Genomic DNA, 23,980 nt, shown 5'->3' with positions numbered 1-23,980 from the left:
CTTCAACCGTTTTGTGGCATATGAGAAATTCCCTAAGCCCCCTGTCGATTTTGGTCAAAAATGAAAATTTAAAAAGTGCCCCAATTTCTGCTTTAAACTTTAGGTACTATTCCAAAATGTATCACTAAGGTGACAGAAGTTGATTTCGGATCATCATTTTTGAACAGGAGCTTCAACCATTTTGTGGCATATGAGAAAATCCCTAAGCCCCGGACCTGTCGATTTTGGTCAAAAATGAAAATTTCAAAAGTGCCCCAATTTCTGCTTTAAACTTTAGGTACTATCCCAAAATGTATCACTAAGGTGACAGAAGTTGATTTTGGAGCAAAATTTTTGAACAGGAGCATCAACCGTTTTGTGACATATGAGAAATTCCCTAAGCCCCGGACCTGTCGATTTTGGTCAAAAATGAAAATTTCAAAAGTGACCAAATTTCTGCTTTAAACTTTAGGTACTATCCCAAAATGTATCACTAAGATGACAGAAGTTGATTTCGGAGCATCATTTTTGAACAGGAGCTTCAACCATTTTGTGGCATATGAGAAATTCCCTAAGCCCCGGACCTGTCTATTTTGGTCAAAAATGAAAATTTAAAAAGTGCCCCAATTTCTGCTTTAAACTTTAGGTACTATCCCAAAATGTATCACTAAGGTGACAGAAGTTGATTTCGGAGCATCATTTTTGAACAGGAGCTTCAACCATTTTGTGGCATATGAGAAATTCCCTAAGCCCCCTGTCGATTTTGGTCAAAAATGAAAATTTAAAAAGTGCCCCAATTTCTGCTTTAAACTTTAGGTACTATTCCAAAATGTATCACTAAGGTGACAGAAGTTGATTTCGGAGCATCATTTTTGAACAGGAGCTTCAACCATTTTGTGGCATATGAGAAAATCCCTAAGCCCCGGACCTGTCGATTTTGGTCAAAAATGAAAATTTCAAAAGTGCCCCAATTTCTGCTTTAAACTTTAGGTACTATCCCAAAATGTATCACTAAGGTGACAGAAGTTGATTTTGGAGCATCATTTTTGAACAGGAGCTTCAACCGTTTTGTGGCATATGAGAAAATCCCTAAGCCCCGGACCTGTCGATTTTGGTCAAAAATGAAAATTTCAAAAGTGCCCCAATTTCTGCTTTAAACTTTAGGTACTATCCCAAAATGTATCACTAAGGTGACAGAAGTTGATTTCGGAGCATCATTTTTAAACAGGAGCTTCAACCGTTTTGTGGCATATGAGAAATTCCCTAAGCCCCCTGTCGATTTTGGTCAAAAATGAAAATTTAAAAAGTGCCCCAATTTCTGCTTTAAACTTTAGGTACTATTCCAAAATGTATCACTAAGGTGACAGAAGTTGATTTCGGATCATCATTTTTGAACAGGAGCTTCAACCATTTTGTGGCATATGAGAAAATCCCTAAGCCCCGGACCTGTCGATTTTGGTCAAAAATGAAAATTTCAAAAGTGCCCCAATTTCTGCTTTAAACTTTAGGTACTATCCCAAAATGTATCACTAAGGTGACAGAAGTTGATTTTGGAGCAAAATTTTTGAACAGGAGCATCAACCGTTTTGTGACATATGAGAAATTCCCTAAGCCCCGGACCTGTCGATTTTGGTCAAAAATGAAAATTTCAAAAGTGACCAAATTTCTGCTTTAAACTTTAGGTACTATCCCAAAATGTATCACTAAGATGACAGAAGTTGATTTCGGAGCATCATTTTTGAACAGGAGCTTCAACCATTTTGTGGCATATGAGAAATTCCCTAAGCCCCGGACCTGTCTATTTTGGTCAAAAATGAAAATTTAAAAAGTGCCCCAATTTCTGCTTTAAACTTTAGGTACTATCCCAAAATGTATCACTAAGGTGACAGAAGTTGATTTCGGAGCATCATTTTTGAACAGGAGCTTCAACCATTTTGTGGCATATGAGAAATTCCCTAAGCCCCCTGTCGATTTTGGTCAAAAATGAAAATTTAAAAAGTGCCCCAATTTCTGCTTTAAACTTTAGGTACTATTCCAAAATGTATCACTAAGGTGACAGAAGTTGATTTCGGAGCATCATTTTTGAACAGGAGCTTCAACCATTTTGTGGCATATGAGAAAATCCCTAAGCCCCGGACCTGTCGATTTTGGTCAAAAATGAAAATTTCAAAAGTGCCCCAATTTCTGCTTTAAACTTTAGGTACTATCCCAAAATGTATCACTAAGGTGACAGAAGTTGATTTTGGAGCATCATTTTTGAACAGGAGCTTCAACCGTTTTGTGGCATATGAGAAAATCCCTAAGCCCTGGACCTGTCGATTTTGGTCAAAAATGAAAATTTCAAAAGTGCCCCAATTTCTGCTTTAAACTTTAGGTACTATCCCAAAATGTATCACTAAGGTGACAGAAGTTGATTTCGGAGCATCATTTTTGAACAGGAGCTTCAACTAATTTGTAGCATATGAGAAATTCCCTAAGCCCCGGACCTGTCGATTTTGGTCAAAAATTTAAATTTCAGAAGTGCCCCAATTTCTGCTTTAAACTTTAGGTACTATCCCAAAATGTATGACTAAGGTGACAAAAGTTGATTCGGAGCATCATTTTTGAACAGGAGCTTCAACTATTTTGTGGCATATGAGAAATTCCCTAAGCCCCGGACCTGTCGATTTTGGTCAAAAATGAAAATTTCAAAAGTGCCCCAATTTCTGCTTTAAACTTTAGGTACTATCCCAAAATGTATCACTAAGGTGACAGAAGTTGATTTCGGATCATCATTTTTGAACAGGAGCTTCAACCATTTTGTGGCATATGAGAAAATCCCTAAGCCCCGGACCTGTCGATTTTGGTCAAAAATGAAAATTTCAAAAGTGCCCCAATTTCTGCTTTAAACTTTAGGTACTATCCCAAAATGTATCACTAAGGTGACAGAAGTTGATTTTGGAGCAAAATTTTTGAACAGGAGCTTCAACCGTTTTGTGGCATATGAGAAAATCCCTAAGCCCCGGACCTGTCGATTTTGGGCAAAAATGAAAATTTCAAAAGTGCCCCAATTTCTGCTTTAAACTTTAGGTTCTATCCCAAAATGTATCACTGAGGTGACAGAAGTTGGTTTCGGAGCATCATTTTTGAACAGGAGCTTAAACCATTTTGTGGCATATGAGAAATTCCCTAAGCCCCCTGTCGATTTTGGTCAAAAATGAAAATTTAAAAAGTGCCCCAATTTCTGCTTTAAACTTTAGGTACTATTCCAAAATGTATCACTAAGGTGACAGAAGTTGATTTCGGAGCATCATTTTTGAACAGGAGCTTCAACCGTTTTGTGACATATGAGAAATTCCCTAAGCCCCGGACCTGTCGATTTTGGTCAAAAATGAAAATTTCAGAAGTGCCCCAATTTCTGATTTAAACTTTAGGTACTATCCCAAAATGTATCACTAAGGTGACAGAAGTTGATTTTGGAGCATCATTTTTGAACAGGAGCTTCAACCGTTTTGTGACATATGAGAAATTCCCTAAGCCCCGGACCTGTCGATTTTGGTCAAAAATGTAAATTTCAAAAGTGCCCCAATTTCTGCTTTAAACTTTAGGTACTATCCCAAAATGTATCACTAAGGTGACAGAAGTTGATTTCGGAGCATCATTTTTGAACAGGAGCTTCAACCATTTTGTGGCATATGAGAAAATCCCTAAGCCCCGGACCTGTCGATTTTGGGCAAAAATGAAAATTTCAAAAGTGCCCCAATTTCTGCTTTAAACTTTAGGTTCTATACCAAAATGTATCACTGAGGTGACAGAAGTTGGTTTCGGAGCATCATTTTTGAACAGGAGCTTCAACCATTTTGTGGCATATGAGAAAATCCCTAAGCCCCGGACCTGTCGATTTTGGTCAAAAATGTAAATTTCAAAAGTGCCCCAATTTCTGCTTTAAACTTTAGGTACTATCCCAAAATGTATCACTAAGGTGACAGAAGTTGATTTCGGAGCATCATTTTTGAACAGGAGCTTCAACCATTTTGTGGCATATGAGAAAATCCCTAAGCCCCGGACCTGTCGATTTTGGTCAAAAATGTAAATTTCAAAAGTGCCCCAATTTCTGCTTTAAACTTTAGGTACTATCCCAAAATGTATCACTAAGGTGACAGAAGTTGATTTCGGAGCATCATTTTTAAACAGGAGCTTCAACCGTTTTGTGGCATATGAGAAATTCCCTAAGCCCCCTGTCGATTTTGGTCAAAAATGAAAATTTAAAAAGTGCCCCAATTTCTGCTTTAAACTTTAGGTACTATTCCAAAATGTATCACTAAGGTGACAGAAGTTGATTTCGGATCATCATTTTTGAACAGGAGCTTCAACCATTTTGTGGCATATGAGAAAATCCCTAAGTCCCGGACCTGTCGATTTTGGTCAAAAATGAAAATTTCAAAAGTGCCCCAATTTCTGCTTTAAACTTTAGGTACTATCCCAAAATGTATCACTAAGATGACAGAAGTTGATTTCGGAGCATCATTTTTGAACAGGAGCTTCAACCATTTTGTGGCATATGAGAAATTCCCTAAGCCCCGGACCTGTCTATTTTGGTCAAAAATGAAAATTTATAAAAGTGCCCCAATTTCTGCTTTAAACTTTAGGTACTATCCCAAAATGTATCACTAAGGTGACAGAAGTTGATTTTGGAGCAAAATTTTTGAACAGGAGCTTCAACCGTTTTGTGGCATATGAGAAAATCTCTAAGCCCCAGACCTGTCGATTTTGGTCAAAAATGAAAATTTCAAAAGTGCCCCAACTTCTGCTTTAAACTTTAGGTACTATCCCAAAATTTATCACTAAGGTGACAGAAGTTGATTTCGGAGCATCATTTTTGAACAGGAGCTTCAACCATTTTGTGGCATATGAGAAATTCCCTAAGCCCCCTGTCGATTTTGGTCAAAAATGAAAATTTAAAAAGTGCCCCAATTTCTGCTTTAAACTTTAGGTACTATTCCAAAATGTATCACTAAGGTGACAGAAGTTGATTTCGGAGCATCATTTTTGAACAGGAGCTTCAACTAATTTGTAGCATATCAGAAATTCCCTAAGCCCCGGACCTGTCGATTTTGGTCAAAAATTTAAATTTCAGAAGTGCCCCAATTTCTGCTTTAAACCTTAGGTACTATCCCAAAATGTATGACTAAGGTGACAAAAGTTGATTCGGAGCATCATTTTTGAACAGGAGCTTCAACTATTTTGTGGCATATGAGAAATTCCCTAAGCCCCGGACCTGTCGATTTTGGTCAAAAATGAAAATTTCAAAAGTGCCCCAATTTCTGCTTTAAACTTTAGGTACTATCCCAAAATGTATCACTAAGGTGACAGAAGTTGATTTCGGAGCATCATTTTTAAACAGGAGCTTCAACCGTTTTGTGCCATATGAGAAATTCCCTAAGCCCCGGACCTGTCGATTTTGGGCAAAAATGAAAATTTCAAAAGTGCCCCAATTTCTGCTTTAAACTTTAGGTTCTATACCAAAATGTATCACTAAGGTGACAGAAGTTGATTTCGGAGCATCATTTTTGAACAGGAGCTTCAACCATTTTGTGGCATATGAGAAATTCCCTAAGCCCCCTGTCGATTTTGGTCAAAAATGAAAATTTAAAAAGTGCCCCAATTTCTGCTTTAAACTTTAGGTACTATTCCAAAATGTATCACTAAGGTGACAGAAGTTGATTTCGGATCATCATTTTTGAACAGGAGCTTCAACCATTTTGTGGCATATGAGAAAATCCCTAAGCCCCGGACCTGTCGATTTTGGTCAAAAATGAAAATTTCAAAAGTGCCCCAATTTCTGCTTTAAACTTTAGGTACTATCCCAAAATGTATCACTAAGGTGACAGAAGTTGATTTTGGAGCAAAATTTTTGAACAGGAGATTCAACCGTTTTGTGACATATGAGAAATTCCCTAAGCCCCGGACCTGTCGATTTTGGTCAAAAATGAAAATTTCAAAAGTGACCAAATTTCTGCTTTAAACTTTAGGTACTATCCCAAAATGTATCACTAAGATGACAGAAGTTGATTTCGGAGCATCATTTTTGAACAGGAGCTTCAACCATTTTGTGGCATATGAGAAATTCCCTAAGCCCCGGACCTGTCTATTTTGGTCAAAAATGAAAATTTAAAAAGTGCCCCAATTTCTGCTTTAAACTTTAGGTACTATCCCAAAATGTATCACTAAGGTGACAGAAGTTGATTTCGGATCATCATTTTTGAACAGGAGCTTCAACCGTTTTGTGACATATGAGAAATTCCCTAAGCCCCGGACCTGTCGATTTTGGTCAAAAATGAAAATTTCAAAAGTGACCAAATTTCTGCTTTAAACTTTAGGTACTATCCCAAAATGTATCACTAAGATGACAGAAGTTGATTTCGAAGCATCATTTTTGAACAGGAGCTTCAACCATTTTGTTGCATATGAGAAATTCCCTAAGCCCCGGACCTGTCTATTTTGGTCAAAAATGAAAATTTAAAAAGTGCCCCAATTTCTGCTTTAAACTTTAGGTACTATCCCAAAATTTATCACTAAGGTGACAGAAGTTGATTTCGGATCATCATTTTTGAACAGGAGCTTCAACCGTTTTGTGGCATATGAGAAATTCCCTAAGCCCCAGACCTGTCGATTTTGGTCAAAAATGAAAATTTCAAAAGTGCCCCAATTTCTGCTTTAAACTTTAGGTACTATCCCAAAATGTATCACTAAGGTGACAGAAGTTGATTTCGGAGCATCATTTTTAAACAGGAGCTTCAACCGTTTTGTGGCATATGAGAAATTCCCTAAGCCCCGGACCTGTCGATTTTGGGCAAAAATGAAAATTTCAAAAGTGCCCCAATTTCTGCTTTAAACTTTAGGTTCTATCCCAAAATGTATCACTAAGGTGACAGAAGTTGATTTTGGAGCAAAAATTTTGAACAGGAGCTTCAACCGTTTTGTGGCATATGAGAAAATCCCTAAGCCCCGGACCTGTCGATTTTGGTAAAAAATGAAAATTTCAAAAGTGCCCGAACTTCTGCTTTAAACTTTAGGTACTATCCCAAAATTTATCACTAAGGTGACAGAAGTTGATTTCGGAGCATCATTTTTGAACAGGAGCTTCAACCATTTTGTGGCATATGAGAAATTCCCTAAGCCCCCTGTCGATTTTGGTCAAAAATGAAAATTTAAAAAGTGCCCCAATTTCTGCTTTAAACTTTAGGTACTATTCCAAAATGTATCACTAAGGTGACAGAAGTTGATTTCGGAGCATCATTTTTGAACAGGAGCTTCAACCATTTTGTGGCATATGAGAAAATCCCTAAGCCCCGGACCTGTCGATTTTGGTCAAAAATGAAAATTTCAAAAGTGCCCCAATTTCTGCTTTAAACTTTAGGTACTATCCCAAAATGTATCACTAAGGTGACAGAAGTTGATTTTGGAGCATCATTTTTGAACAGGAGCTTCAACCGTTTTGTGGCATATGAGAAAATCCCTAAGCCCCGGACCTGTCGATTTTGGTCAAAAATGAAAATTTCAAAAGTGCCCCAATTTCTGCTTTAAACTTTAGGTACTATCCCAAAATGTATCACTAAGGTGACAGAAGTTGATTTTGGAGCATCATTTTTGAACAGGAGCTTCAACCGTTTTGTGGCATATGAGAAATTCCCTAAGCCCCGGACCTGTCGATTTTGGTCAAAAATGAAAATTTCAAAAGTGACCAAATTTCTGCTTTAAACTTTAGGTACTATCCCAAAATGTATCACTAAGGTGACAGAAGTTGATTTTGGAGCATCATTTTTGAACAGGAGCTTCAACCGTTTTGTGGCATATGAGAAAATCCCTAAGCCCCGGACCTGTCGATTTTCGTCAAAAATGAAAATTTCAAAAGTGCCCCAACTTCTGCTTTAAACTTTAGGTACTATCCCAAAATTTATCACTAAGGTGACAGAAGTTGATTTCGGAGCATCATTTTTGAACAGGAGCTTCAACCATTTTGTGGCATATGAGAAATTCCCTAAGCCCCCTGTCGATTTTGGTCAAAAATGAAAATTTAAAAAGTGCCCCAATTTCTGCTTTAAACTTTAGGTACTATTCCAAAATGTATCACTAAGGTGACAGAAGTTGATTTCGGAGCATCATTTTTGAACAGGAGCTTCAACCATTTTGTGGCATATGAGAAAATCCCTAAGCCCCGGACCTGTCGATTTTGGTCAAAAATGTAAATTTCAGAAGTGCCCCAATTTCTGCTTTAAACTTTAGGTACTATCCCAAAATGTATCACTAAGGTGACAAAAGTTGATTCGGAGCATCATTTTTGAACAGGAGCTTCAACCATTTTGTGGCATATGAGAAAATCCCTAAGCCCCGGACCTGTCGATTTTGGTCAAAAATGAAAATTTCAAAAGTGCCCCAATTTCTGCTTTAAACTTTAGGTACTATCCCAAAATGTATCACTAAGATGACAGAAGTTGATTTCGGAGCATCATTTTTGAACAGGAGCTTCAACCATTTTGTGGCATATGAGAAATTCCCTAAGCCCCGGACCTGTCTATTTTGGTCAAAAATGAAAATTTAAAAAGTGCCCCAATTTCTGCTTTAAACTTTAGGTACTATCCCAAAATGTATCACTAAGGTGACAGAAGTTGATTTCGGATCATCATTTTTGAACAGGAGCTTCAACCGTTTTGTGACATATGAGAAATTCCCTAAGCCCCGGACCTGTCGATTTTGGTCAAAAATGAAAATTTCAAAAGTGACCAAATTTCTGCTTTAAACTTTAGGTACTATCCCAAAATGTATCACTAAGATGACAGAAGTTGATTTCGAAGCATCATTTTTGAACAGGAGCTTCAACCATTTTGTTGCATATGAGAAATTCCCTAAGCCCCGGACCTGTCGATTTTGGGCAAAAATGAAAATTTCAAAAGTGCCCCAATTTCTGCTTTAAACTTTAGGTTCTATCCCAAAATGTATCACTAAGGTGACAGAAGTTGATTTCGGAGCATCATTTTTGAACAGGAGCTTCAACCATTTTGTGGCATATGAGAAAATCCCTAAGCCCCGGACCTGTCGATTTTGGTCAAAAATGAAAATTTCAAAAGTGCCCCAATTTCTGCTTTAAACTTTAGGTACTATCCCAAAATGTATCACTAAGATGACAGAAGTTGATTTCGGAGCATCATTTTTGAACAGGAGCTTCAACCATTTTGTGGCATATGAGAAATTCCCTAAGCCCCGGACCTGTCTATTTTGGTCAAAAATGAAAATTTAAAAAGTGCCCCAATTTCTGCTTTAAACTTTAGGTACTATCCCAAAATTTATCACTAAGGTGACAGAAGTTGATTTCGGATCATCATTTTTGAACAGGAGCTTCAACCATTTTGTGGCATATGAGAAATTCCCTAAGCCCCGGACCTGTCGATTTTGGTCAAAAATGAAAATTTCAAAAGTGCCCCAATTTCTGCTTTAAACTTTAGGTACTATCCCAAAATGTATCACTAAGGTGACAGAAGTTGATTTTGGAGCAAAATTTTTGAACAGGAGCTTCAACCGTTTTGTGGCATATGAGAAAATCCCTAAGCCCCGGACCTGTCGATTTTGGTCAAAAATGAAAATTTCAAAAGTGCCCGAACTTCTGCTTTAAACTTTAGGTACTATCCCAAAATTTATCACTAAGGTGACAGAAGTTGATTTCGGAGCATCATTTTTGAACAGGAGCTTCAACCATTTTGTGGCATATGAGAAATTCCCTAAGCCCCCTGTCGATTTTGGTCAAAAATGAAAATTTAAAAAGTGCCCCAATTTCTGCTTTAAACTTTAGGTACTATTCCAAAATGTATCACTAAGGTGACAGAAGTTGATTTCGGAGCATCATTTTTGAACAGGAGCTTCAACCATTTTGTGGCATATGAGAAAATCCCTAAGCCCCGGACCTGTCGATTTTGGTCAAAAATGAAAATTTCAAAAGTGCCCCAATTTCTGCTTTAAACTTTAGGTACTATCCCAAAATGTATCACTAAGGTGACAGAAGTTGATTTTGGAGCATCATTTTTGAACAGGAGCTTCAACCGTTTTGTGGCATATGAGAAAATCCCTAAGCCCCGGACCTGTCGATTTTGGTCAAAAATGAAAATTTCAAAAGTGCCCCAATTTCTGCTTTAAACTTTAGGTACTATCCCAAAATGTATCACTAAGGAGACAGAAGTTGATTTTGGAGCATCATTTTTGATCAGGAGCTTCAACCGTTTTGTGGCATATGAGAAATTCCCTAAGCCCCGGACCTGTCGATTTTGGTCAAAAATGAAAATTTCAAAAGTGACCAAATTTCTGCTTTAAACTTTAGGTACTATCCCAAAATGTATCACTAAGGTGACAGAAGTTGATTTTGGAGCATCATTTTTGAACAGGAGCTTCAACCGTTTTGTGGCATATGAGAAAATCCCTAAGCCCCGGACCTGTCGATTTTCGTCAAAAATGAAAATTTCAAAAGTGCCCCAACTTCTGCTTTAAACTTTAGGTACTATCCCAAAATTTATCACTAAGGTGACAGAAGTTGATTTCGGAGCATCATTTTTGAACAGGAGCTTCAACCATTTTGTGGCATATGAGAAATTCCCTAAGCCCCCTGTCGATTTTGGTCAAAAATGAAAATTTAAAAAGTGCCCCAATTTCTGCTTTAAACTTTAGGTACTATTCCAAAATGTATCACTAAGGTGACAGAAGTTGATTTCGGAGCATCATTTTTGAACAGGAGCTTCAACCATTTTGTGGCATATGAGAAAATCCCTAAGCCCCGGACCTGTCGATTTTGGTCAAAAATGAAAATTTCAAAAGTGCCCCAATTTCTGCTTTAAACTTTAGGTACTATCCCAAAATGTATCACTAAGGTGACAGAAGTTGATTTTGGAGCATCATTTTTGAACAGGAGCTTCAACCGTTTTGTGGCATATGAGAAAATCCCTAAGCCCCGGACCTGTCGATTTTGGTCAAAAATGAAAATTTCAAAAGTGCCCCAATTTCTGCTTTAAACTTTAGGTACTATCCCAAAATGTATCACTAAGATGACAGAAGTTTATTTTGGAGCATCATTTTTGAACAGGAGCTTCAACCGTTTTGTGGCATATGAGAAATTCCCTAAGCCCCGGACCTGTCGATTTTGGTCAAAAATGAAAATTTCAAAAGTGACCAAATTTCTGCTTTAAACTTTAGGTACTATCCCAAAATGTATCACTAAGGTGACAGAAGTTGATTTCGGAGCATCATTTTTGAACAGGAGCTTCAACTAATTTGTAGCATATGAGAAATTCCCTAAGCCCCGGACCTGTCGATTTTGGTCAAAAATGTAAATTTCAAAAGTGCCCCAATTTCTGCTTTAAACTTTAGGTACTATCCCAAAATGTATCACTAAGGTGACAGAAGTTGATTTCGGAGCATCATTTTTAAACAGGAGCTTCAACCGTTTTGTGGCATATGAGAAATTCCCTAAGCCCCGGACCTGTCGATTTTGGGCAAAAATGAAAATTTCAAAAGTGCCCCAATTTCTGCTTTAAACTTTAGGTTCTATCCCAAAATGTATCACTAAGGTGACAGAAGTTGATTTCGGAGCATCATTTTTGAACAGGAGCTTCAACTAATTTGTAGCATATGAGAAATTCCCTAAGCCCCGGACCTGTCGATTTTGGTCAAAAATGTAAATTTCAGAAGTGCCCCAATTTCTGCTTTAAACTTTAGGTACTATCCCAAAATGTATCACTAAGGTGTCAAAAGTTGATTTCGGAGCATCATTTTTGAACAGGAGCTTCAACTATTTTGTGGCATATGAGAAATTCCCTAAGCCCCGGACCTGTCGATTTTGGGCAAAAATGAAAATTTCAAAAGTGCCCCAATTTCTGCTTTAAACTTTAGGTTCTATCCCAAAATGTATCACTAAGGTGACAGAAGTTGATTTCGGAGCATCATTTTTGAACAGGAGCTTCAACTAATTTGTAGCATATGAGAAATTCCCTAAGCCCCGGACCTGTCGATTTTGGTCAAAAATGTAAATTTCAGAAGTGCCCCAATTTCTGCTTTAAACTTTAGGTACTATCCCAAAATGTATCACTAAGGTGTCAAAAGTTGATTTCGGAGCATCATTTTTGAACAGGAGCTTCAACTATTTTGTGGCATATGAGAAATTCCCTAAGCCCCGGACCTGTCGATTTTGGTCAAAAATGTAAATTTCAAAAGTACCCCAATTTCTGCTTTAAACTTTAGGTACTATCCCAAAATGTATCACTAAGGTGACAGAAGTTGATTTCGGAGCATCATTTTTGAACAGGAGCTTCAACTATTTTGTGGCATATGAGAAATTCCCTAAGCCCCGGACCTGTCGATTTTGGTCAAAAATGTAAATTTCAAAAGTGCCCCAATTTCTGCTTTAAACTTTAGGTACTATCCCAAAATGTATCACTAAGGTGACAGAAGTTGATTTCGGAGCATCATTTTTGAACAGGAGCTTCAACTATTTTGTGGCATATGAGAAATTCCCTAAGCCCCGGACCTGTCGATTTTGGTCAAAAATGTAAATTTCAAAAGTACCCCAATTTCTGCTTTAAACTTTAGGTACTATCCCAAAATGTATCACTAAGGTGACAGAAGTTGATTTCGGAGCATTATTTTTGAACAGGAGCTTCAACCATTTTGTGGCATATGAGAAATTCCCTAAGCCCCGGACCTGTCTATTTTGGTCAAAAATGAAAATTTAAAAAGTGCCCCAATTTCTGCTTTAAACTTTAGGTACTATCCCAAAATGTATCACTAAGGTGACAGAAGTTGATTTCGGAGCATCATTTTTGAACAGGAGCTTCAACCGTTTTGTGGCATATGAGAAAATCCCTAAGCCCCGGACCTGTCGATTTTGGTCAAAAATGAAAATTTCAAAACTGCCCCAATTTCTGCTTTAAACTTTAGGTACTATCCCAAAATGTATCACTAAGATGACAGAAGTTGATTTCGGAGCATCATTTTTGAACAGGAGCTTCAACCATTTTGTGGCATATGAGAAAATCCGTAAGCCCCGGACCTGTCGATTTTGGTCAAAAATGAAAATTTCAAAAGTGCCCCAATTTCTGCTTTAAACTTTAGGTACTATCCCAAAATGTATCACTAAGGTGACAGAAGTTGATTTTGGAGCATCATTTTTGAACAGGAGCTTCAACCGTTTTGTGACATATGAGAAATTCCCTAAGCCCCGGACCTGTCGATTTTAGTCAAAAATGAAAATTTCAAAAGTGACCAAATTTCTGCTTTAAACTTTAGGTACTATCCCAAAATGTATCACTAAGGTGACAGAAGTTGATTTCGGAGCATCATTTTTGAACAGGAGCTTCAACTAATTTGTAGCATATGAGAAATTCCCTAAGCCCCGGACCTGTCTATTTTGGTCAAAAATGAAAATTTAAAAAGTGCCCCAATTTCTGCTTTAAACTTTAGGTACTATCCCAAAATTTATCACTAAGGTGACAGAAGTTGATTTCGGAGCATCAGTTTTGAACAGGAGCTTCAACCGTTTTGTGGCATATGAGAAATTCCCTAAGCCCCAGACCTGTCGATTTTGGGCAAAAATGAAAATTTCAAAAGTGCCCCAATTTCTGCTTTAAACTTTAGGTACTATCCCAAAATGTATCACTAAGGTGACAGAAGTTGATTTTGGAGCATCATTTTTGAACAGGAGCTTCAACCGTTTTGTGGCATATGAGAAAATCCCTAAGCCCCGGACCTGTCGATTTTGGTCAAAAATGAAAATTTCAAAAGTGCCCCAATTTCTGCTTTAAACTTTAGGTACTATCCCAAAATGTATCACTAAGGAGACAGAAGTTGATTTTGGAGCATCATTTTTGATCAGGAGCTTCAACCGTTTTGTGGCATATGAGAAATTCCCTAAGCCCCGGACCTGTCGATTTTGGTCAAAAATGAAAATTTCAAAAGTGACCAAATTTCTGCTTTAAACTTTAGGTACTATCCCAAAATGTATCACTAAGGTGACAGAAGTTGATTTTGGAGCATCATTTTTGAACAGGAGCTTCAACCGTTTTGTGGCATATGAGAAAATCCCTAAGCCCCGGACCTGTCGATTTTCGTCAAAAATGAAAATTTCAAAAGTGCCCCAACTTCTGCTTTAAACTTTAGGTACTATCCCAAAATTTATCACTAAGGTGACAGAAGTTGATTTCGGAGCATCATTTTTGAACAGGAGCTTCAACCATTTTGTGGCATATGAGAAATTCCCTAAGCCCCCTGTCGATTTTGGTCAAAAATGAAAATTTAAAAAGTGCCCCAATTTCTGCTTTAAACTTTAGGTACTATTCCAAAATGTATCACTAAGGTGACAGAAGTTGATTTCGGAGCATCATTTTTGAACAGGAGCTTCAACCATTTTGTGGCATATGAGAAAATCCCTAAGCCCCGGACCTGTCGATTTTGGTCAAAAATGAAAATTTCAAAAGTGCCCCAATTTCTGCTTTAAACTTTAGGTACTATCCCAAAATGTATCACTAAGGTGACAGAAGTTGATTTTGGAGCATCATTTTTGAACAGGAGCTTCAACCGTTTTGTGGCATATGAGAAAATCCCTAAGCCCCGGACCTGTCGATTTTGGTCAAAAATGAAAATTTCAAAAGTGCCCCAATTTCTGCTTTAAACTTTAGGTACTATCCCAAAATGTATCACTAAGATGACAGAAGTTTATTTTGGAGCATCATTTTTGAACAGGAGCTTCAACCGTTTTGTGGCATATGAGAAATTCCCTAAGCCCCGGACCTGTCGATTTTGGTCAAAAATGAAAATTTCAAAAGTGACCAAATTTCTGCTTTAAACTTTAGGTACTATCCCAAAATGTATCACTAAGGTGACAGAAGTTGATTTCGGAGCATCATTTTTGAACAGGAGCTTCAACTAATTTGTAGCATATGAGAAATTCCCTAAGCCCCGGACCTGTCGATTTTGGTCAAAAATGTAAATTTCAAAAGTGCCCCAATTTCTGCTTTAAACTTTAGGTACTATCCCAAAATGTATCACTAAGGTGACAGAAGTTGATTTCGGAGCATCATTTTTAAACAGGAGCTTCAACCGTTTTGTGGCATATGAGAAATTCCCTAAGCCCCGGACCTGTCGATTTTGGGCAAAAATGAAAATTTCAAAAGTGCCCCAATTTCTGCTTTAAACTTTAGGTTCTATCCCAAAATGTATCACTAAGGTGACAGAAGTTGATTTCGGAGCATCATTTTTGAACAGGAGCTTCAACTAATTTGTAGCATATGAGAAATTCCCTAAGCCCCGGACCTGTCGATTTTGGTCAAAAATGTAAATTTCAGAAGTGCCCCAATTTCTGCTTTAAACTTTAGGTACTATCCCAAAATGTATCACTAAGGTGTCAAAAGTTGATTTCGGAGCATCATTTTTGAACAGGAGCTTCAACTATTTTGTGGCATATGAGAAATTCCCTAAGCCCCGGACCTGTCGATTTTGGGCAAAAATGAAAATTTCAAAAGTGCCCCAATTTCTGCTTTAAACTTTAGGTTCTATCCCAAAATGTATCACTAAGGTGACAGAAGTTGATTTCGGAGCATCATTTTTGAACAGGAGCTTCAACTAATTTGTAGCATATGAGAAATTCCCTAAGCCCCGGACCTGTCGATTTTGGTCAAAAATGTAAATTTCAGAAGTGCCCCAATTTCTGCTTTAAACTTTAGGTACTATCCCAAAATGTATCACTAAGGTGTCAAAAGTTGATTTCGGAGCATCATTTTTGAACAGGAGCTTCAACTATTTTGTGGCATATGAGAAATTCCCTAAGCCCCGGACCTGTCGATTTTGGTCAAAAATGTAAATTTCAAAAGTACCCCAATTTCTGCTTTAAACTTTAGGTACTATCCCAAAATGTATCACTAAGGTGACAGAAGTTGATTTCGGAGCATCATTTTTGAACAGGAGCTTCAACTATTTTGTGGCATATGAGAAATTCCCTAAGCCCCGGACCTGTCGATTTTGGTCAAAAATGTAAATTTCAAAAGTGCCCCAATTTCTGCTTTAAACTTTAGGTACTATCCCAAAATGTATCACTAAGGTGACAGAAGTTGATTTCGGAGCATCATTTTTGAACAGGAGCTTCAACTATTTTGTGGCATATGAGAAATTCCCTAAGCCCCGGACCTGTCGATTTTGGTCAAAAATGTAAATTTCAAAAGTACCCCAATTTCTGCTTTAAACTTTAGGTACTATCCCAAAATGTATCACTAAGGTGACAGAAGTTGATTTCGGAGCATTATTTTTGAACAGGAGCTTCAACCATTTTGTGGCATATGAGAAATTCCCTAAGCCCCGGACCTGTCTATTTTGGTCAAAAATGAAAATTTAAAAAGTGCCCCAATTTCTGCTTTAAACTTTAGGTACTATCCCAAAATGTATCACTAAGGTGACAGAAGTTGATTTCGGAGCATCATTTTTGAACAGGAGCTTCAACCGTTTTGTGGCATATGAGAAAATCCCTAAGCCCCGGACCTGTCGATTTTGGTCAAAAATGAAAATTTCAAAACTGCCCCAATTTCTGCTTTAAACTTTAGGTACTATCCCAAAATGTATCACTAAGATGACAGAAGTTGATTTCGGAGCATCATTTTTGAACAGGAGCTTCAACCATTTTGTGGCATATGAGAAAATCCGTAAGCCCCGGACCTGTCGATTTTGGTCAAAAATGAAAATTTCAAAAGTGCCCCAATTTCTGCTTTAAACTTTAGGTACTATCCCAAAATGTATCACTAAGGTGACAGAAGTTGATTTTGGAGCATCATTTTTGAACAGGAGCTTCAACCGTTTTGTGACATATGAGAAATTCCCTAAGCCCCGGACCTGTCGATTTTAGTCAAAAATGAAAATTTCAAAAGTGACCAAATTTCTGCTTTAAACTTTAGGTACTATCCCAAAATGTATCACTAAGGTGACAGAAGTTGATTTCGGAGCATCATTTTTGAACAGGAGCTTCAACTAATTTGTAGCATATGAGAAATTCCCTAAGCCCCGGACCTGTCTATTTTGGTCAAAAATGAAAATTTAAAAAGTGCCCCAATTTCTGCTTTAAACTTTAGGTACTATCCCAAAATTTATCACTAAGGTGACAGAAGTTGATTTCGGAGCATCAGTTTTGAACAGGAGCTTCAACCGTTTTGTGGCATATGAGAAATTCCCTAAGCCCCGGACCTGTCGATTTTGGGCAAAAATGAAAATTTCAAAAGTGCCCCAATTTCTGCTTTAAACTTTAGGTTCTATCCCAAAATGTATCACTAAGGTGACAGAAGTTGATTTTGGAGCATCATTTTTGAACAGGAGCTTCAACCATTTTGTGGCATATGAGAAATTCCCTAAGCCCCGGACCTGTCGATTTTGGTCAAAAATGTAAATTTCAAAAGTGCCCCAATTTCTGCTTTAAACTTTAGGTACTATCCCAAAATGTATCACTAAGGTGACAGAAGTTGATTTCGGAGCATCATTTTTGAACAGGAGCTTCAACCATTTTGTGGCATATGAGAAAATCCCTAAGCCCCGGACCTGTCGATTTTGGTCAAAAATGTAAATTTCAAAAGTGCCCCAATTTCTGCTTTAAACTTTAGGTACTATCCCAAAATGTATCACTAAGGTGACAGAAGTTGATTTCGGAGCATCATTTTTAAACAGGAGCTTCAACCGTTTTGTGGCATATAAGAAATTCCCTAAGTTCCGGACCTGTCGATTTTGGGCAAAAATGAAAATTTCAAAAGTGGCCCAATTTCTGCTTTAAACTTTAGGTTCTATCCCAAAATGTATCACTAAGGTGACAGAAGTTGATTTCGGAGCATCATTTTTGAACAGGAGCTTCAACCATTTTGTGGCATATGAGAAATTCCCTAAGCCCCCTGTCGATTTTGGTCAAAAATGAAAATTTAAAAAGTGCCCCAATTTCTGCTTTAAACTTTAGGTACTATTCCAAAATGTATCACTAAGGTGACAGAAGTTGATTTCGGATCATCATTTTTGAACAGGAGCTTCAACCATTTTGTGGCATATGAGAAAATCCCTAAGCCCCGGACCTGTCGATTTTGGTCAAAAATGAAAATTTCAAAAGTGCCCCAATTTCTGCTTTAAACTTTAGGTACTATCCCAAAATGTATCACTAAGGTGACAGAAGTTGATTTCGGAGCATCATTTTTGAACAGGAGCTTCAACCATTTTGTGGCATATGAGAAATTTCCTAAGCCCCGGACCTGTCTATTTTGGTCAAAAATGAAAATTTAAAAAGTGCCCCAATTTCTGCTTTAAACTTTAGGTACTATCCCAAAATTTATCACTAAGGTGACAGAAGTTGATTTCGGAGCATCAGTTTTGAACAGGAGCTTCAACCGTTTTGTGGCATATGAGAAATTCCCTAAGCCCCGGACCTGTCGATTTTGGGCAAAAATGAAAATTTCAAAAGTGCCCCAATTTCTGCTTTAAACTTTAGGTTCTATCCCAAAATGTATCACTAAGGTGACAGAAGTTGATTTTGGAGCATCATTTTTGAACAGGAGCTTCAACCATTTTGTGGCATATGAGAAATTCCCTAAGCCCCCTGTCGATTTTGGTCAAAAATGAAAATTTAAAAAGTGCCCCAATTTCTGCTTTAAACTTTAGGTACTATTCCAAAATGTATCACTAAGGTGACAGAAGTTGATTTCGGAGCATCATTTTTGAACAGGAGCTTCAACCATTTTGTGGCATATGAGAAAATCCCTAAGCCCCGGACCTGTCGATTTTGGTCAAAAATGAAAATTTCAAAAGTGCCCCAATTTCTGCTTTAAACTTTAGGTACTATCCCAAAATGTATCACTAAGGTGACAGAAGTTGATTTTGGAGCATCATTTTTGAACAGGAGCTTCAACCGTTTTGTGACATATGAGAAATTCCCTAAGCCCCGGACCTGTCGATTTTGGTCAAAAATGAAAATTTCAAAAGTGACCAAATTTCTGCTTTAAACTTTAGGTACTATCCCAAAATGTATCACTAAGGTGACAGAAGTTGATTTCGGAGCATCATTTTTGAACAGGAGCTTCAACTAATTTGTAGCATATGAGAAATTCCCTAAGCCCCGGACCTGTCGATTTTGGTCAAAAATGTAAATTTCAGAAGTGCCCCAATTTCTGCTTTAAACTTTAGGTACTATCCCAAAATGTATCACTAAGGTGACAAAAGTTGATTTCGGAGCATCATTTTTGAACAGGAGCTTCAACTATTTTGTGGCATATGAGAAATTCCCTAAGCCCCGGGCCTGTCGATTTTGGTCAAAAATGTAAATTTCAAAAGTACCCCAATTTCTGCTTTAAACTTTAGGTACTATCCCAAAATGTATCACTAAGGTGACAGAAGTTTATTTTGGAGCATCATTTTTGAACAGGAGCTTCAACCGTTTTGTGGCATATGAGAAATTCCCTAAGCCCCGGACCTGTCGATTTTGGTCAAAAATGAAAATTTCAAAAGTGACCAAATTTCTGCTTTAAACTTTAGGTACTATCCCAAAATGTATCACTAAGGTGACAGAAGTTGATTTCGGAGCATCATTTTTGAACAGGAGCTTCAACTAATTTGTAGCATATGAGAAATTCCCTAAGCCCCGGACCTGTCGATTTTGGTCAAAAATGTAAATTTCAAAAGTGCCCCAATTTCTGCTTTAAACTTTAGGTACTATCCCAAAATGTATCACTAAGGTGACAGAAGTTGATTTCGGAGCATCATTTTTAAACAGGAGCTTCAACCGTTTTGTGGCATATGAGAAATTCCCTAAGCCCCGGACCTGTCGATTTTGGGCAAAAATGAAAATTTCAAAAGTGCCCCAATTTCTGCTTTAAACTTTAGGTTCTATCCCAAAATGTATCACTAAGGTGACAGAAGTTGATTTCGGAGCATCATTTTTGAACAGGAGCTTCAACTAATTTGTAGCATATGAGAAATTCCCTAAGCCCCGGACCTGTCGATTTTGGTCAAAAATGTAAATTTCAGAAGTGCCCCAATTTCTGCTTTAAACTTTAGGTACTCTCCCAAAATGTATCACTAAGGTGTCAAAAGTTGATTTCGGAGCATCATTTTTGAACAGGAGCTTCAACTATTTTGTGGCATATGAGAAATTCCCTAAGCCCCGGACCTGTCGATTTTGGGCAAAAATGAAAATTTCAAAAGTGCCCCAATTTCTGCTTTAAACTTTAGGTTCTATCCCAAAATGTATCACTAAGGTGACAGAAGTTGATTTCGGAGCATCATTTTTGAACAGGAGCTTCAACTAATTTGTAGCATATGAGAAATTCCCTAAGCCCCGGACCTGTCGATTTTGGTCAAAAATGTAAATTTCAGAAGTGCCCCAATTTCTGCTTTAAACTTTAGGTACTATCCCAAAATGTATCACTAAGGTGTCAAAAGTTGATTTCGGAGCATCATTTTTGAACAGGAGCTTCAACTATTTTGTGGCATATGAGAAATTCCCTAAGCCCCGGACCTGTCGATTTTGGTCAAAAATGTAAATTTCAAAAGTGCCCCAATTTCTGCTTTAAACTTTAGGTACTATCCCAAAATGTATCACTAAGGTGACAGAAGTTGATTTCGGAGCATCATTTTTGAACAGGAGCTTCAACCATTTTGTGGCATATGAGAAAATCCCTAAGCCCCGGACCTGTCGATTTTGGTCAAAAATGAAAATTTCAAAAGTGCCCCAATTTCTGCTTTAAACTTTAGGTACTATCCCAAAATGTATCACTAAGATGACAGAAGTTGATTTCGGAGCATTATTTTTGAACAGGAGCTTCAACCATTTTGTGGCATATGAGAAATTCCCTAAGCCCCGGACCTGTCTATTTTGGTCAAAAATGAAAATTTAAAAAGTGCCCCAATTTCTGCTTTAAACTTTAGGTACTATCCCAAAATGTATCACTAAGGTGACAGAAGTTGATTTCGGAGCATCATTTTTGAACAGGAGCTTCAACCGTTTTGTGGCATATGAGAAAATCCCTAAGCCCCGGACCTGTCGATTTTGGTCAAAAATGAAAATTTCAAAACTGCCCCAATTTCTGCTTTAAACTTTAGGTACTATCCCAAAATGTATCACTAAGATGACAGAAGTTGATTTCGGAGCATCATTTTTGAACAGGAGCTTCAACCATTTTGTGGCATATGAGAAAATCCGTAAGCCCCGGACCTGTTGATTTTGGTCAAAAATGAAAATTTCAAAAGTGCCCCAATTTCTGCTTTAAACTTTAGGTACTATCCCAAAATGTATCACTAAGGTGACAGAAGTTGATTTTGGAGCATCATTTTTGAACAGGAGCTTCAACCGTTTTGTGGCATATGAGAAAATCCCTAAGCCCCGGACCTGTCGATTTTGGTCAAAATTGAAAATTTCAAAAGTGCCCCAATTTCTGCTTTAAACTTTAGGTACTATCCCAAAATGTATCACTAAGGTGACAGAAGTTGATTTTGGAGCATCATTTTTGAACAGGAGCTTCAACCGTTTTGTGACATATGAGAAATTCCCTAAGCCCCGGACCTGTCGATTTTAGTCAAAAATGAAAATTTCAAAAGTGACCAAATTTCTGCTTTAAACTTTAGGTACTATCCCAAAATGTATCACTAAGGTGACAGAAGTTGATTTCGGAGCATCATTTTTGAACAGGAGCTTCAACTAATTTGTAGCATATGAGAAATTCCCTAAGCCCCGGACCTGTCTATTTTGGTCAAAAATGAAAATTTAAAAAGTGCCCCAATTTCTGCTTTAAACTTTAGGTACTATCCCAAAATTTATCACTAAGGTGACAGAAGTTGATTTCGGAGCATCAGTTTTGAACAGGAGCTTCAACCGTTTTGTGGCATATGAGAAATTCCCTAAGCCCCGGACCTGTCGATTTTGGGCAAAAATGAAAATTTCAAAAGTGCCCCAATTTCTGCTTTAAACTTTAGGTTCTATCCCAAAATGTATCACTAAGGTGACAGAAGTTGATTTTGGAGCATCATTTTTGAACAGGAGCTTCAACCATTTTGTGGCATATGAGAAATTCCCTAAGCCCCCTGTCGATTTTGGTCAAAAATGAAAATTTAAAAAGTGCCCCAATTTCTGCTTTAAACTTTAGGTACTATTCCAAAATGTATCACTAAGGTGACAGAAGTTGATTTCGGAGAATCATTTTTGAACAGGAGCTTCAACCATTTTGTGGCATATGAGAAAATCCCTAAGCCCCGGACCTGTCGATTTTGGTCAAAAATGAAAATTTCAAAAGTGCCCCAATTTCTGCTTTAAACTTTAGGTACTATCCCAAAATGTATCACTAAGGTGACAAAAGTTGATTCGGAGCATCATTTTTGAACAGGAGCTTCAACTATTTTGTGGCATATGAGAAATTCCCTAAGCCCCGGACCTGTCGATTTTGGTCAAAAATGTAAATTTCAAAAGTGCCCCAATTTCTGCTTTAAACTTTAGGTACTATCCCAAAATGTATCACTAAGGTGACAGAAGTTGATTTCGGAGCATTATTTTTGAACAGGAGCTTCAACCATTTTGTGGCATATGAGAAAATCCCTAAGCCCCGGACCTGTCGATTTTGGTCAAAAATGTAAATTTCAAAAGTGCCCCAATTTCTGCTTTAAACTTTAGGTACTATCCCAAAATGTATCACTAAGGTGACAGAAGTTGATTTCGGAGCATCATTTTTAAACAGGAGCTTCAACCGTTTTGTGGCATATAAGAAATTCCCTAAGCCCCGGACCTGTCGATTTTGGGCAAAAATGAAAATTTCAAAAGTGGCCCAATTTCTGCTTTAAACTTTAGGTTCTATCCCAAAATGTATCACTAAGGTGACAGAAGTTGATTTCGGAGCATCATTTTTGAACAGGAGCTTCAACCATTTTGTGGCATATGAGAAATTCCCTAAGCCCCCTGTCGATTTTGGTCAAAAATGAAAATTTAAAAAGTGCCCCAATTTCTGCTTTAAACTTTAGGTACTATTCCAAAATGTATCACTAAGGTGACAGAAGTTGATTTCGGAGCATCATTTTTGAACAGGAGCTTCAACCATTTTGTGGCATATGAGAAATTCCCTAAGCCCCCTGTCGATTTTGGTCAAAAATGAAAATTTAAAAAGTGCCCCAATTTCTGCTTTAAACTTTAGGTACTATTCCAAAATGTATCACTAAGGTGACAGAAGTTGATTTCGGATCATCATTTTTGAACAGGAGCTTCAACCATTTTGTGGCATATGAGAAAATCCCTAAGCCCCGGACCTGTCGATTTTGGTCAAAAATGAAAATTTCAAAAGTGCCCCAATTTCTGCTTTAAACTTTAGGTACTATCCCAAAATGTATCACTAAGGTGACAGAAGTTGATTTTGGAGCAAAATTTTTGAACAGGAGCTTCAACCGTTTTGTGACATATGAGAAATTCCCTAAGCCCCGGACCTGTCGATTTTGGTCAAAAATGAAAATTTCAAAAGTGACCAAATTTCTGCTTTAAACTTTAGGTACTATCCCAAAATGTATCACTAAGATGACAGAAGTTGATTTCGGAGCATCATTTTTGAACAGGAGCTTCAACCATTTTGTGGCATATGAGAAATTCCCTAAGCCCCGGACCTGTCTATTTTGGTCAAAAATGAAAATTTAAAAAGTGCCCCAATTTCTGCTTTAAACTTTAGGTACTATCCCAAAATTTATCACTAAGGTGACAGAAGTTGATTTCGGAGCATCAGTTTTGAACAGGAGCTTCAACCGTTTTGTGGCATATGAGAAATTCCCTAAGCCCCGGACCTGTCGATTTTGGGCAAAAATGAAAATTTCAAAAGTGCCCCAATTTCTGCTTTAAACTTTAGGTTCTATCCCAAAATGTATCACTAAGGTGACAGAAGTTGATTTTGGAGCATCATTTTTGAACAGGAGCTTCAACCATTTTGTGGCATATGAGAAATTCCCTAAGCCCCCT

This window comes from Pseudophryne corroboree, chromosome 10, assembly GCF_028390025.1.
Source record: "Pseudophryne corroboree isolate aPseCor3 chromosome 10, aPseCor3.hap2, whole genome shotgun sequence".
In the NCBI taxonomy this organism is placed as follows: Eukaryota; Metazoa; Chordata; class Amphibia; order Anura; family Myobatrachidae; genus Pseudophryne; species Pseudophryne corroboree.
The sequence above is the reverse complement of the archived record's forward strand: the minus strand, read 5'-3'. Positions refer to the sequence as shown.